Source organism: Arachis hypogaea, chromosome 4, assembly GCF_003086295.3.
Source record: "Arachis hypogaea cultivar Tifrunner chromosome 4, arahy.Tifrunner.gnm2.J5K5, whole genome shotgun sequence".
Classification (NCBI taxonomy): Eukaryota; Viridiplantae; Streptophyta; class Magnoliopsida; order Fabales; family Fabaceae; genus Arachis; species Arachis hypogaea.
This window is the reverse complement of record NC_092039.1, coordinates 68,611,055-68,627,793: the sequence shown is the minus strand read 5'-3', so window position 1 is coordinate 68,627,793 and position 16,739 is coordinate 68,611,055. Positions and strand designations below refer to the sequence as shown.

At 40.0% G+C, this 16,739-nt stretch overlaps 1 non-coding gene across 1 annotated transcript; it reads left to right on the top strand.

The window, feature by feature from the left end:
• The first annotated feature begins 15,422 nt into the window (after nucleotides 1-15,422).
• LOC112798972 (small nucleolar RNA R71) lies at nucleotides 15,423-15,530 on the top strand. The gene has a single exon (XR_003200564.1). It is a non-coding gene; the product is annotated as a small nucleolar RNA R71 (small nucleolar RNA).
• The last annotated feature ends 1,209 nt before the right edge of the window (nucleotides 15,531-16,739 follow it).

Genomic DNA, 16,739 nt, shown 5'->3' with positions numbered 1-16,739 from the left:
ATTATATTGATGTGGTTACAATACTTTTTGTTTTTGAATGAATGCTTGAACAGTGTATATTTTTTATCTTGTTATTTATGAATGTTAAAATTGTTGGCTCTTGAAAGAATGATGAACAAGAAAAATATTATTGATAATCTGAAAAATCATAAAATTGATTCTTGAAGCAAGAAAAAGCAGTGAAAAAAAAGGTGGCAAAAAAAAATAATAATAATAAAAGAAAAAGAAAAAGCAAGTAGAAAAAGCCAATAGCCCTTAAAATCAAAAGGCAAGGGTAAAAAGGATCCAAGGCTTTGAGCATCAATGGATAGGAGGGCACAAGGAAATAAATCTAGGCCTAAGTGGCTAAATCAAGCTGTCCCTAACCATGTGCTTGTGGCATGCAGGTCCAAGTGAAAAGCTTGAGACTGAGTGGTTAAAGTCGTGATCCAAAGCAAAAAGAGTGTGCTTAAGAGCTCTGGACACCTCTAACTGGGGACTTTAGCAAAGCTGAGTCACAATCTGAAAAGGTTCACCTAGTCATGTGTCTGTAGCATTTATGTATCCGGTGGTAATACTGGAAAATAAAGTGCTTAGGGCCACAGCCAAGACTCATAAAAGTAGCTGTATTCAAGAATCAACATACTTAACTAGGAGCATTAATAACACTATCTGAACTTTGAGTTCCTATAGATGCCAATCATTCTAAACTTCAAGGGATAAAGTGAGATGCCAAAACTGTTCAAAAGCAAAAAGCTACTAGTCCCGCTCATCTAATTAGAACTAAGCTTCATTGATGTTTTGAGTTTTATAGTATATTCTATTCTTTTTATCCTAATTGATTTTCAGTTTCTTGGGGACAAGCAACAATTTAAGTTTGGTGTTGTGATGAGCGGATAATTTATACGCTTTTTGGCATTGTTTTTAGGTAGTTTTTAGTAGGATCTAGCAACTTTTAGGGATATTTTTATTAGTTTTTATGCAAAATTTATATTTCTGGACTTTACTATGAGTTTGTGTGTTTTTCTATGATTTCAGGTATTTTCTGGCTGAAATTGAGGGACCTGAGCAAAAATCTGATTCAGGCTGAAAAAGGACTGCTGATGCTGTTGGATTCTGACCTCCTTGCACTCAAAATGGATTTTCTGGAGCTACAGAACTCCAACTTGCGTGCTCTTAACGGCGTTGAAAAGTAGACATGTAGAGCTTTCCAGCAGTATATAATAGTCTATACTTTGTTCGAGTTTAGACAATGCAAACTGGCATTCAATGCCAGTTTCATGCTGCATTCTGGAGTAAAACGCCAGAAACACGTCACAAACCAGAGTTAAATGCCAAAAATACGTTACAACTTGGCGTTTAACTCCAAGAGAAGCCTCTGCACGTGTAAAGCTCAAGCTCAGCACAAGCACACACCAAGTGAGCCCCAAAAGTAGATTTCTGCATCAATTACTTATTTCTGTAAACCCTAGTAACTAGTCTAGTATAAATAGAACTTTTTACTATTGTATTAGGTGTCTATCTCTTAGACCAATTTTGTCTTGGTTATTCTGGTTCCCTCTCTGGGGCCAAAGCCAATGAACACTATTTTCACTTATGTATTTTCAACGATGGAGTTTCTACACACCATAGATTAAGGTGTGGAGCTCTGCTGTACCTCAAGTTTTAATACAAAGTACTACTGTTTTCTATTAAATTCATGCTTATTCTTATTCTAAGATATTCACTGCAGTTAAACCTGATGGATGTGATGATCCGTGACACTCATCATCCTCCGTTCTTATGAATGCGTGCTTGACAACCACTTCTGTTCTACCTTAGACTGAGCGTGTATCTCTTGGATTCCTTGATCAGAATCTTTGTGGTATAAGCTAGAACCCTTTGGCGGCCACTCTTGAGAATCCGAAAAGTCTAAAACTTGTCTGTGGTATTCCGAGTAGGATTCAAGGATTGAATGACTGTGACAAGTTTCAAACTCGCAATTGTTGGGCGTAGTGACAGACGCAAAAGAATCAATGAATTCTATTTTGGCATGATCGAGAACCAACAAATGATTAGCCGTGCTGTGACAGAGCATTTAGACCATTTTCACTAAGAGGATGAGAAGTAGCCATTGAAAATGGTGATGCCCTACATACAGCTTGCCATGAAAAGGAGTATGAAGAATTGAAGGAAAGCAGTAGGAAAGCAGAGATTCAACAGGAACAAAGCATCTCCATACACTTATCTGAAATTTCCACCAATGATTTACATAAGTATCTCTATCTTTATTTTATGCTTTATTTATTATTATTTTCGAAAACCATTATAATCATTTGAATAAGCCTAACTGAGATTTACAAGATGAACATAGCTTGCTTCATACCAACAATCTCCGTGGGATCGACCCTTACTCACGTAAAGTTTATTACTTGGACGACCCAGTGCACTTGCTGGTTAGTTGTGCGAAGTTGTGAAGAATGTGAGTGAACCATAGTAGTGTGCACCAAGTTTTTCGAGCCATTGCTAAGAATTGTTCAAGTTATGAAAGGATTAAATTACAATTTTGCCTATCAGGCACTAATCACCAGGTCCAAGACTCAGTCCCACGGTATACATTCCTTCCATCAGCTATAGCCGCCGCATCGTTCCGGGTCACAAATATGCTCAAGCTGCTGCATATCTCCCGCGCGTGAAAGGAGGGTGGATAGGCTCGTCCGTTCTTCGTTCCTCCGCCGTGCACATCCCGGTGTCATCGCGAGGCTTCCCAACCGCCCCATTGTCGTCATCCTCAACATTCCCCCTACCCTGTTGTGCGCTGCTCGATCGCACCATCTCCTCGCTTCCAGGTTCGCCCTTTCCCCCTTTTCTTGCTCTTCCAATTTCATCTTTTGGCCTGGTACCACTGTTTGAATTGAATAATTTTGATTGTTGATTGGATCTGTGTGCACCAAATTTGTTTACCCATCAATTTCCAATTCGGTCCCTAATCTAGTTCAAACCCTAGTCCCAATTCGGTCCCTAATCTAATCCCAATTTAATTGCTCCCAATTCCTTGCTGAAAATATATGGATGATAACGGCTGCAATGTGAGGATGGATGTTAGGCTAGCTGTATAATTTGAATTGATACTCAAACCCACCCAAAGCCATGTGATTAGTACCAATTATCCAAGAGCACTCTCAGGTTTTCCTTCTGTGGTATGTCAATGGAGCAGGAAACCAAGTCAAAAATTTTTACTAGGAAAGATACGAGCAAAAATAAAACAGAATGAAAGAGTTATAAAATAGAGTTTGGTATTGAGAACATAATCATTTATGTATCTCTTTTTATATATCATGATTTATACGAATTTAGTTTAATGTTGCTTGTTTCCAATTTGTTTGCCATTTTGGTTCGAACCCTTATCTAATTTAATTCGTTTGGTTGTTGATCGATTAATGTTTGCATCAAATTTTCTACCTATGTCTTCTGAGTGTTGGTACGAACAAGGTTGATTAATTTTGCTCCAATTTGCATTCCCCAACTTACATGATGAGAATTTGTTTCTAATTTAGCATTTGTATTTTCTACTATGTGTCATTTTTAGTTTGGATTGAACTACATTATAATTTTCTCACCTAACAAGCTGTTTTTCCATTTCTTGGTATCAAGTGATTAAGATAATCTTGACTGTCCTATTTCATTTAGATGTACTTTTTAATTTTTATTTGTAAGGACAGATTCCCTAAATATACGTTGATGACCACAACCACAGAGGCATCATGTCATGAAAGAGTAGTATATTATACTGTGAAGCTTTACTCTTTACAACCGAAGATAATGATGATTCTGTTATATATAGGGCCTTTCTAACAGCCTCGAAGTTAATGCTTTTGTTTTATGCATGCATGAATGACATTCTCTATTTTAAGCAAGAAACTAAAGAATGAAATTGAATGATCATAAATTTTATTTGGTAACACAATGAAAAGTTCTATATATATCTTGTGCATAGGTCCCATGTTTTAAGTGAGATACAGTGGAGTTCTCCCAGAATTTTGAAGATATATATATTAAAATGGGAAATTGAGAATCATTATGATATTGAAAGAGTTTGTGTATAGGAAGAAAATGAGAGATAGAGGAGAAAATGGAGAAGAATGCAGAGGAATGAAGGACCACAGAAGAGAAATCTGTATTCTGTTATGACTTGTTATACAAGCTATTGAATGTCAAAACAATTAATCATTACTCAACATTTCAAACAATTCCTTTTACATACATCAGTAAGATGGATGGAGAGAAGACTTTAGACCACACTAACTAACTTGTAACTGATTTGTATGGGGTAATTACTCTGTTATCCCTATCAGATATGATTCATTTCTAATTCAAACCCCACATAGATGACGTGCTACCTGTTTTTTCCCCATGTGTTTGAATTGTTCTTCACTAGTTAGGCCTTCACAGAATAATAATGAATTTTTAAGTATAATACCCATGATGTGGTTTGAAAGGATAATAGACTTTGTCTATCACCACCAGTACGTTATTATTGTAGATTATTTAAACATATTTAAATTATTGTAGATTAACTAAACATATTTAAATTAAACAAATCTTAACCTGTGCATATTTAAATTCCTTATGTTACTTTGTTCACATTCAATTATGTCATTTTCTGGATTATCTGAATTTTCACGCAAATATGTTCAAGTTGAGTTAATCATTAGTCCCAAATGTATGTTACCATCTTCTTTTTCTCTTTTTCTTTTTTTTTCTAATTTATTTTTTAAATGCTTATGAGATATGTTCCCAGGGTTTATCTAAAACTGTAGGTCGATCTCGGACGAGATCTTCTGTGCTGGTCGGAGCCGACGTGTCCGACAGGTGTGTAGCAGCCGAAGCTGGTGTGTCCGACTGAGAATGCTGCTGATCCCTTGTCACCGAAGGGTGGGGGGTACCTACAAGGGACTCCGAAGCTTAAGTTAGCAAGGGTATTAAACAGGTATTGAGTAGAATCAGAGTATGAGTTATACCTGGGTGCTCCAGTGTATTTATAATGGTGAGATGTGACCTTCTTTAGATAAGATAAGTTAGTTATCTTATCTTATCTTATCTTTTGTTGAGGTCAGCTTATCTTCTATGGAACCGCCGTTATCTCTATAGGCTTGGGCTACCCGTGGATCGGGATCGTATTCCTTGAGTTGGGCCCTTCTTTGGGCTTTCCTGTCGATTTGGACCGAGTTCTTTGCGAAGAAGTCAGTCCGCTTGACCTAAAGAGGTCGGTCGCTTTGTCTGTAGAACATCCCGGGTCAGACAGCTCGACCCAGGGTATGAACAGTGTCCCTGCATGAGCTTGGTCTTTTTGTTGAGGTCGAGTCCTAGACTTCGGTCCTTCTTTAGTGAAGCCGAACTCAAGCATTTTGTCGATTCCTTTGTAGAAGCTTTTGAATGTAGAACATTTTTCCTCTAAAAGCGCGCGCTTTTGTATCGGTGCTTTGGGAACGTGCGAGGGTTTAATGCCTTCATTAATTTTAACATTAATTGCCCCGTTTCCCTTAGGCTCTTTATTTTTATTTTGAAAACTCAGAAACGGTTTCTCTCTTTCGCCCTTTTCGTAACTTCTTTTCTCCGCTCTCTTCGCTCTCTGTTTTTCGTTTGCGCTTCTGCTTTCTTGTGTTGCGGCTTTCGTTTGGCGATTTTCTGGGCATCTTTCATTTCTGCGCCTCCATTTTTCTTTCTCGAAGCTTCTTTCGTCTCCAGGTTAGTCCCATTTCGTGCTTTCTCTTTGTTTTTGTTTTTGTGATGATGTTTTGATTTTGACTCTCCTTTTAGAGAAAGTTTGGATCTTTCTGTTTCCATTGTGCCCTAGATTTGTTGAAATGTGCGTTCTGGGAGTTTTTCCATCTTCTACATGATCTTTTTTGCTTTTGCTTGATGTTTTTAGGGCTTTGCATGTTCTTTGTTGTTTCTGTTCTGATACCGCTATCCGCATCTGTTCCTCGTTTTATTTGAAGGTTGCTTTTGTCTGATTCTGAAAAAGGTTGCATCTTTAATGGTCTCTACTTGGCGTGTTTGATGTTTTAGGGATGGTTTTGGCTTGTTTAGACTGTAAGGCAATGTTTTTTTATGACTTTTTGTGTTTTGCTTTGATGGAAAAATGCTTATTGTTTAAAGCCTTCTTTTCTTATTTTGAGAGGTGCTGGGATGCGAGAATTAGATTTTTCCTAGAAACCTTGCTTTATTATTGCCTCCAAAGGATGCCCCTGGACTTTGGTTTGAGTCTTGGGGTTTTCCTTTTCTGTGTGTTCGCCTGTATCATATTGAGTTGTTTTCTCCTTTGTCCGAGATGTTTTTAGTAACTCCATCTTCTTTTCTTACTTGTAGGATTAGTTGGCCTCATGTTTTCTCGAAATAACATTGTAGAGATATCTTCCAGAGTTCCCGAGGGGATGTCCGATTGGCTGGACTCCCTTGTTTTGTTGTGTGTTTCTGTTGTGGATGCTGAATTTTGCACAGAGCTGAGGAAGCGCCATAGGATTTGTGGTAACAGTGCTCGTGTGGAGGATTATGAGCTTGTTGCTCCTGATTCTGATGAGAGAGTTTGTTTTCCAACTTCCATCGAGAGGGAGCATTCCTTCTTCTATGCCTATGAATACTTCTTCAGTCAGTTGAACGTTACTTTTTCTTTTACTGCTTTCGAGACCGGCCTGTTGTGGTCATGTAATATTGCCCCATCACAGCTTCACCCAAATTCCTGGGGTTTTATTAAAATTTTTCAGCTTCTCTGCCGAGAATTAGATGTAACACCCTCTCAGACTCTTTTCCTTTATTTGTTTGTTTCTGCCAAGCCTGGCGGTTCTTCAAAAAAGAAAGCTTCTTGGGTTTCTTTCAGGTCCGCCCAGGGCCATAAAGTTTTTGCTATGTATGATGAGTCCTTTAAGGACTTCAAGAATTACTTCTTTAGGGTTCGTGCTGTCGAGGGGGCCCGCCCCTTTTTTCTTGATGAAAATGATGAGCCTTCTTTCCCTCTAGAGTGGCAGAGGGATGTGAGAGTGTCTCGCTATACCTGGGAGATGCTTGATGATGTTGACGGTGCCTTTGTTGTTGTTCTTGAGGATCTATGGGGAGAACCACCCCATATTGATACAAAAAGGTTTTTGAATGACCCGTCCTTGGTTTGGACTATTTTGGGTACTTGTCTGACTTATTTCTACACTTGTTTCTTAATTTTTTCTTCCTCTTATTGTGATTGTAACTCTTTGCTGTGGCTGATTCTGTATTTGCAGAGATGTCAAAGAACAACGACTCCATGAAGGCCTTTAAAAAGGCAAAGAAGGCACTGCTGCTCTGAACATCTCGGCCAAAGTGGCCGGAGAGGGATCTTCTCAGGTCCTAGTGAAGCCTCCTGTGCCGAGTTCTCCCGGGCCGAGGAAAGCAATTCCTACTCCTCGGTTTCGTCAGGTCGATCCTCCACAGACTTCTGCCGTTGCTTCTGGTGCTCCTCCCTTAAAAAAGCAAAAAACATCCGAGCCCTTTAACCTGGATGCCCTGGATTTTGATGCTGTCAAGTTTGTTGATCAGAAAATTGCCCCCTATGGTGGGCTCTCCATGGACGATGTGTCTCTTCTTCAGCATCTGGATTTTATCACCAAAAGTAGTGTGAAAATGGCACATATGGGTGCGGCTATTTTCCTAACTGTTCAGGGGATCCCGATTCATGCCACAAAATCCTTCATGGAGGAGGCCAAATCCGAATTTGATCGGATCAAGGGTCTGAAGGATGAGTTGGAGGTGAAGTTGGCGAAGGTAGAGAAGGAACTGGAGGGTGAGAAGGCCAGCTCTATTGCCTTCGCTGGTTCTTTGAAGTTGGCTGAGGACATGGCACTGAAGCACAAGGATAGCTATGTCTCAGCTTATAGGGAGTTGATGCATCTCCGGGATGATTTGGAAACTGCTCGGATTAATTATGCCGAGCTTCAGGGTCACCTTGTGGGCAGCGTGATCTTCTTTTTAAGTATTTGTGTAAATAGCCCAGTTTGTGGGCTTTTGAACTTTATTGTTTTGTTTAACTGCTGACGCTTTTTAGTTGCCTGCCTGGCAACTTTTACTTTGAAAAACAAAAGTAGCTTTCTGAGGTAGATTTTGGTAGCCTCTTGAAGCTTTATTATACTATGCTTCCAGTGCGCTTTAACATGGTATCTCTTCTGGTTTCTGAGAGTGTTGGAATCTTGCTGCTTGACCTCTTTGGATTGCTTTTGCACTTATTGTTTGTAACATGGATCCTTTGAGGCCGTGACTGTATGGGTCCAACTTGTTTCTCGTTTTTCTCACCTTTGCTTGTATTTTTAGCATCCCATAACCGATTTCTTTATGTTGGTCCCCTTCTAAGTTATTTTTGTAATCCTCTTTCTTGGACCTTTGTTAGGTCTCTTTCAGGGATTACTTTTATAACTTATCTTGTAGGAGACCGACTTCGTTAGGTCAATCTCCTCTAAGTTATTTTTGTAATCCTCTTTCTTGGACCTTTGTCAGGTCTCTTTCAGGGATTACTTTTATAACTTGTCTTGTAGGAGACCGACTTCGTTAGGTCGATCTCTTTTAAGTTATTTTTGTAATCCTCTTTCTTGGACCTTTGTCAGGTCTCTTTCAGGGATTACTTTTATAACTTGTCTTGCAGGAGACCAACTTCGTTAGGTCGATCTCTTCTAAGTTATTTTTGTAATCCTCTTTCTTGGACCTTTGTCAGGTCTCTTTCAGGGATTACTTTTATAACTTGTCTTGTAGGAGACCGACTTCGTTAGGTCGATCTCTTCTAAGTTATTTTTGTAATCCTCTTTCTTGGACCTTTGTCAGGTCTCTTTCAAGGATTACTTTTATAACTTGTCTTGTAGGAGACTGACTTCGTTAGGTCGATCTCTTCTAAGTTATTTTTGTAATCCTCTTTCTTGGACCTTTGTTAGGTCTCTTTCAGGGATTACTTTTACAACTTGTCTTGTAGGAGACCGACTTCGTCAGGTCAATCTCTTCTAAGTTATAGCAATTCCTCTTTCCAGGGATTTGTTGATAACTTGGGTTGACTTGGTCTGACTTTTTAGTGTCGGCCAGTCTTTTTAAGTTATTATATACCAATCCATAAGACCTCGTCAAGTTCTTTTTGGGATCATGGTGCGCGAAATTGTGAACAATACTTTTTCACAACTCTCATAATCCCCGGTCATGAACCCCAAAAACTTGGTAGCTCAATACCATGGCATTACACAACTTCGCACAACTAACCAGCAAGTGCACTGGGTCGTCCAAGTAATAAACCTTACGCGAGTAAGGGTCGATCCCACGGAGATTGTTAGTATTGAAGCAAGCTATGGTCATCTTGTAAATCTTAGTCAGGCAAACTCAAATGGTAATGGTGATGAACGAAAATAACATAAAAGATAAAGATAGAGATACTTATGTAATTCATTGGTAGGAACTTCAGATAAGCGCATGAAGATGCCTTCCCTTCCGTCTCTCTGCTTTCCTACTGTCTTCATCCAATCCTTCTTACTCCCTTCCATGGCAAGCTTAAGCAAGGGTTTCACCGTTGTCAGTGGCTACCTCCCATCCTCTCAGTGAAAGCGATTGCATATGCTCTATCACAGCATAGCGGAATTCATCTGTCGGTTCTCAATCAGGCCGGAATAGAATCCAGTGATTCTTTTGCGTCTGTCACTAACGCCCCGCCCTCAGGAGTTTGAAGCACGTCACAGTCATTCAATCATTGAATCCTACTCAGAATACCACAGACAAGGTTAGACCTTCCGGATTCTCTTGAATGCTGCCATCAGTTCTCGCCTATACCACGAAGACTCTGATCTCACGGAATGGTTGGCTCGTTTGTCAGACGAGCACTCGGTTGTCAGGCGATCAACCATGCATCGTGCAATCAGGAATCCAAGAGATATTCACTAGAGCCTTGATCGCTTGTAGAACAAGAGTGGTTGTCAGTCACCTTGTTCATGGGTGAGAATGATGATGAGTGTCACGGATCATCACATTCATCAAGTTGAAGAACAAGTGATATCTTAGAACAAGAACAAGCGGAATTGAATGGAAGAACAATAGTAATTGCATTAATACTCGAGGTACAGCAGAGCTCCACACCTTAATCTATGGTGTGTAGAAACTCCACCGTTGAAAATACATAAGAACAAGGTCTAGGCATGGCCGTAAGGCCAGCCTCCCAAAGTGATCAAAAGATCTCAAGAAAAAGGTTCCAAAGATCAAAAGATTTTTAATACAATAGTCAAAGGTCCTACTTATAGAAAACTAGTAGCCTAAGGTGTACAGAAATGAGTAAATGACATAAAAATCCTCTTCTGGGCCCACTTGGTGTGTGCTTGGGCTGAGCAACGAAGCATTTTTCATGCAGAGACTCTTCTTGGAGTTAAACGCCAGCTTTAGTGCCAGTTTGGGCGTTTAACTCCCATTTGGGTGCCAGTTCCAGCGTTTAACGCTGGGATTCCTGAGGGTGACTTTGAACGCCGGTTTGGGCCATCAAATCTTGGGCAAAGTATGGACTATCATATATTGCTGGAAAGCCCAGGATGTCTACTTTCCAACGCCGTTGAGAGCGCGCCAATTGGGCTTCTGTAGCTCCAGAAAATCCACTTCAAATGCAGGGAGATCAGAATCCAACAGCATCTGCAGTCCCTTTCAGTCTCTGAATCAAATTTTTGCTCAGGTCCCTCAATTTCAGCCAGAAAATACCTGAAATCACAGAAAAACACACAAACTCATAGTAAAGTCCAGAAAAGTGAATTTTAACTAAAAACTAATAAAAATATACTAAAAACTAACTAGATCATACCAAAAACATACTAAAAACAATGCCAAAAAGCATACAAATTATCCGCTCATCACAACACCAAACTTAAATTGTTGCTTGTCCTCAAGCAACTGAAAATAAAATAAGATAAAAAGAAGAGAATATGCAATGAATCTCAAAAACATCTATGAAGATCAGTATTAATTAGATGAGCGGGGCTTTTAGCTTTTTACCTCTGAACAGTTTTGGCATCTCACTCTATCCTTTGAAATTCAGAATGGTTGGCTTCTTTAGGAACTAGAATCCGGATAGTGTTAATGATTCTCCTAGTAAAGTATGATGATTCTTGAACAAAGCTACTTATTGAGTCTTGGCTGTGGCCCAAAGCACTCTGTCTTCCAGTATTACCACCGGATACATACATGCCACAGACACATAATTGGGTGAACCTTTTCAGATTGTGACTCAGCTTTGCTAGAGTCCCCAATTAGAGGTGTCCAGGGTTCTTAAGCACACTCTTATTGCCTTGGATCACAACTTTATTTTTCTTTCTTTTCTTTCTTTTTTCGTTTTCTTTTCTTTTTCTCTTTTTTTTTTGAATAGAAATGCTTTTTCTTGCTTCAAGAATCATTTTTATGATTTTTCAGATCCTCAGTAACATGTCTCCTTTTTCATCATTCTTTCAAGAGCCAACATTCATGAACCACAAATTCAAGATACATATGCACTGTTTAAGCATACATTCAGAGAACAAAAATATTGCCACCACATCAAAATAATTAAACTGTTATAAAATTCAAAATTCATGCAATTCTTTCTTTTATCAATTAAGCACATTTTTATTTAAGAAAGGTGATGGATTCATAGGACATTCATAACTTTAAGGCATAGACACTAAGACACTAATGATCATAAGACACAAACATGGACAAACATAAGCATAAAATTCGAAAAACAGAAGAATAAAGAACAAGGAAATCAAAGAACGGGTCCACCTTAGTGATGGCGGCTCTTTCTTGCTCTTGAAGATCCTATGGAGTGCTTGAGCTCCTCAATGTCTCTTCCTTGTCTTTGTTGCTCCTCCCTCATGATTCTTTGATCTTCTCTAATTTCATGGAGGATGATGGAGTGTTCTTGATGCTCCACCCTTAGTTGTCCCATGTTGGAACTCAACTCTCCTAGGGAGGTGTTTAATTGCTCCCAATAGTTTTGTGGAGGAAAGTGCATCCCTTGAGGAATCTCAGGGATCTCATGATGAGTGGGGTCTCTTGTGTGCTCCATCCTCTTCTTAGTGATGGGCTTATCCTCATCAATGGGGATGTCTCCCTCTATGTCAACTCCCACTGAATAACAGAGGTGACAAATGAGATGAGGAAAGGCTAACCTTGCCAAGGTAGAGGACTTGTCCGCCACCTTATAGAGTTCTTGGGCTATAACCTCATGAACCTCTATTTCTTCTCCAATCATGATGCTATGGATCATGATAGCCCGGTCTATGGTAACTTCGGACCGGTTGCTAGTGGGAATGATTGAGCGTTGTATAAACTCTAACCATCCTCTAGCCACGGGCTTGAGGTCATGCCTTCTTAATTGAACCGGCTTTCCTCTTGAATCTCTCTTCCATTGGGCGCCCTCTTCACATATGACTGTGAGGACTTGGTCCAACCTTTGATCAAAGTTGACCCTTCTAGTGTAAGGATGCTCATCTCCTTGCATCATAGGCAAGTTGAACGCCACCCTCACACTTTCCGGACTAAAATCCAAGTATTTCCCCCGAACCATAGTAAGAAAATTCTTTGGATTCGGGTTCACACTTTGGTCATGGTTCTTGGTGATCCATGCATTGGCATAGAACTCTTGAACCATCAAGATTCCGACTTGTTGAATGGGGTTGGTAAGAACTTCCCAACCTCTTCTTCGGATCTCATGTCGGATCTCCGGATATTCACCCTTTTTGAGTGAAAAAGGGACCTCGGGGATCACCTTCTTCAAGGCCACAACTTCATAGAAATGGTCTTGATGCACCCTTGAGATAAATCTCTCCATCTCCCATGACTCGGAGGTGGAAGCCTTTGCCTTCCCTTTCCTCTTTCTAGAGGTTTCTCCGGCCTTGGATGCCATAAATGGTTATGGAAAAACAAAAAGCAATGCTTTTACCACACCAAACTTAAAATGTTTGCTCGTCCTCGAGCAAAAGAAGAAAGAAGAGAGTAGAAGAAGAAGAAATGAAGGAGATGGAGAGGGCTTTGTGTTCGGCCAAAAGGGAGAAGAAGTAGTGTTGAAGGTGTGTGAAAATGAAGGAGGGTTTATATAGGAGAGGGGGAGAGAGAGGTTCGGCCATTTGAGGGTGGGTTTGGGTGGGAAAGTGGTTTGAATTTGAATGGTGAGGTAGGTGGGGTTTTATGAAGGATGGATGTGAGTGGTGAAGAGAAAGATGGGATTTGATAGGTGAGGGGTTTTTGGGGAAGAGGTGTTGAGGTGATTGGTGAAGAAGAGAGAGAGTGGTAGGGTAGGTGGGGATCCTGTGGGGTCCACAGATCCTGAGGTGTCAAGGAAAAGTCCTCCCTGCACCAAATGGCATTCAAAATCACGTTTTGTGCCATTTCTGGCATTAAACGCCGGGCTGGTGCCCATTTCTGGCGTTTAACGCCAGCATCTTGCCCCTTTCTGGCGTTTAACGCCAGTCTGGTGCCCCTTTCTGGCGTTAAACGCCCAGAATGGTGCCAGACTGGGCGTTAAATGCCCACCAGCTAACCTCACTGGCGTTTAAACGCCAGTAGGTGCGTCCTCCAGGGTGTGCTGTTTTTCTTCCTGTTTTTCATTCTGTTTTTGCTTTTTTCATGGATTTTGTGACTTCTTATGATTATCAACCTACAAAAGACATAAAATAACAAAAGAAAATAGTTAATTATAAAACATTGGGTTGCCTCCCAACAAGCGCTTCTTTAATGTCATTAGCTTGACAGAGGACTCTCATGGAGCCTCAGAAATGCTCAGAACCGTGTTGGAACCTCCCGACACCAAACTTAGAGTTTGAATGTGGGGGTTCAACACCAAACTTAGAGTTTGGTTGTGGCCTCCCAACACCAAACTTAGCGTTTGACTGTGGGGGCTCTTTTTGGCTCTGTTTTGAGAGAAGCTCTTCATGCTTCCTCTCCATGATGACAGAGGGATATCCTTGGGCCTTAAACACCAAGGATTCTTCATTCACTTGAATGATCAACTCTCATCTATCAACATCAATCACAGCCTTTGCTGTGGCTAGGAAGGGTCTGCCAAGGATGATGGATTCATCCATGCACTTCCCAGTCTCTAGGACTATGAAATCAGTAGGGATGTAATGGTCTTCAACCTTTACCAGAGCATCCTCTACAAGTCCATAGGCTTGTTTTCTTGAGTTGTCTGCCATCTCTAGTGAGATTTTTGCAGCTTGCACCTCAAAGATCCCTAATTTCTCCATTACAGAGAGGGGCATGAGGTTTACACTTGATCCTAAGTCACACAAGGCCTTCTTGAAGGTCATGGTGCCTATGGTACAAGGTATAGAAAACTTCCCAAGATCCTGCCTCTTTTGAGGCAGTTTCTGCCTAGACAAGTCATTCAGTTCTTTGATGAGCAAAGGGGGTTCATCCTCCCAAGTCTCATTTCCAAATAACTTGTCATTCAGCTTCATGATTGCTCCAAGGTATTTAGCAACTTGCTCTTCAGTGACATACTCATCCTCTTCAGAGGAAGAATACTCATCAGAGCTCATGAATGGCAGAAGTAAGTCTAGTGGAATCTCTATGGTCTCATTTTGAGCCTCAGATTCCCATGGCTCCTCATTGGAGAATTCATTGGAAGCCAGTGGACGTCCAGTGAGGTCTTCCTCAGTGGCGTTCACTGCCTCTTCTTCCTCCCAGAATTCGGCCATGTTGATGGCCTTGCACTCTCCTTTTGGATTTTCTTCAGTATTGCTTGGGAGAGTACTAGGAGGGAGTTCAGTAATTTTCTTGCTCAGCTGACCCACTTGTCCTTCCAAATTCCTAATGGAGGACCTAGTTTCAGTCATGAAACTTTGAGTGGTTTTAATTAGATCAGAGACCATGGTTGCTAAGTCAGAGGTATTCTGCTTAGAACTCTCTGTCTGTTGCTGAGAAGATGATGGAAAAGGCTTGCTATTGCTAAACCTGTTTCTTCCACCATTATTGTTATTGAAACCTTGTTGAGGTCTCTGTTGATCCTTCCATGAAAGATTTGGATGATTCCTCCATGAAGGATTGTATGTGTTTCTATAGGGTTCTCCCATGTAATTCACCTCTTCTATTGAAGGGTTCTCAGGATCATAAGCTTCTTCCTCAGATGAAGCTTCCTTAGTACTGCTTGGTGCATTTTGCATTCCAGACAGACTTTGAGAAATCATATTGACTTGTTGGGTCAATATTTTGTTCTGAGCCAATATGGCATTCAGAGTATCAATCTCAAGAACTCCTTTCTTCTGACTAGTCCCATTGTTCACAGGATTTCTTTCAGAAGTGTACATGAATTGGTTATTTGCAACTATTTCAATCAGTTCTTGAGCTTCAGTAGGCGTCTTCTTCAGATGAAGAGATCCTCCAGAAGAGCTATCCAAAGACATCTTGGACAGTTCAGAGAGACCATCATAGAAAATACCTATGATACTCCATTCAGAAAGCATATCAGTGGGACACTTTCTGATCAATTGTTTGTATCTTTCCCAAGCTTCATAGAGGGATTCTCCTTCCTTCTGTCTGAAGGTTTGGACTTCCACTCTAAGCTTACTCAATTTTTGAGGTGGAAAGAACTTTGCCAAGAAGGCATTGACTAGCTTTTCCCAAGAGTCCAGGCTTTCTTTAGGTTGAGAATCCAACCATGTTCTAGCCCTGTCTCTTACAGCAAAAGGGAATAGCATTAGTCTATAGACCTCAGGGTCAACCCCATTAGTCTTAACAGTGTCACAGATTTGCAAGAATTCAGCTAAAAACTGATGAGGATCTTCCAATGGAAGTCCATGGAACTTGCAATTCTGTTGCATTAGAGAAACTAATTGAGGCTTAAGCTCAAAGTTGTTTGCTCCAATGGCAGGGATAGAGATGCTTCTCCCATAGAAGTCGGGAGTAGGTGCAGTAAAGTCACCCAGCACCTTCCTTGCATTGTTGGCATTGTTGTTGTTTTCGGCTGCCATTTGTTCTTCTTCTTTGAAGAATTCGTTCAGGTGCTCTAAAGAGAGTTGTGCTTTGGCTTCTCTTAGCTTTCTCTTCAAGGTCCTTTCAGGTTCAGGATCAGCCTCAACAAGAATGCCTTTGTCTTTGCTCCTGCTCATAAGAAAGAGAAGGGAACAAGAAAATGTGGAATCCTCTATGTCACAGTATAGAGATTCCTTAAGGTGTCAGAGGAAAAGAAGAGTAGAAGACAGAAGTGGAAAATTCGAACTTAACAAAGGAGATGGAGTTCGAATTTTGCATTAAGGGATAGTGTTAGTCCATAAATAGAAGGATGTGAGAAGGAGGGAAGTGATTTTCGAAAATTAAGTAGGAAATTTTGAAAACATTTTTGGAAAAACATTACTTAATTTTCGAAAATGAAAATGGAAAAGAAATCAAGTGATTTTTGAAAAAAGATTTTGAAATTAGAAATAAAAAAGATTTGATTGAAAACTGTTTTGAAAAAGATGTGGTTAAGAAGATATGATTGATTTAAAGAAAATGTGATTGAGAGGATATGATTTGAAAAACATTTTAAAAAGATTTGGTTTGAAAATTAAAAACTTGACTAACAAGAAAAGATATGATTCAAACATTAAACATTTCTCAACAGAAAAGGTAACATACTTGAAATGTTGAATCAAATCATTAATTGATAGTAAGTATCTTTAAAAATAGAAAGAAATTGGTTTTGAAAAAGATTTGATTGAAAAAATTGATTTGAAAAAGATTTGATTTTGAAAAGATTTTGAAAACTTGAAAAAAATTTGATTTGAAAACAAAAT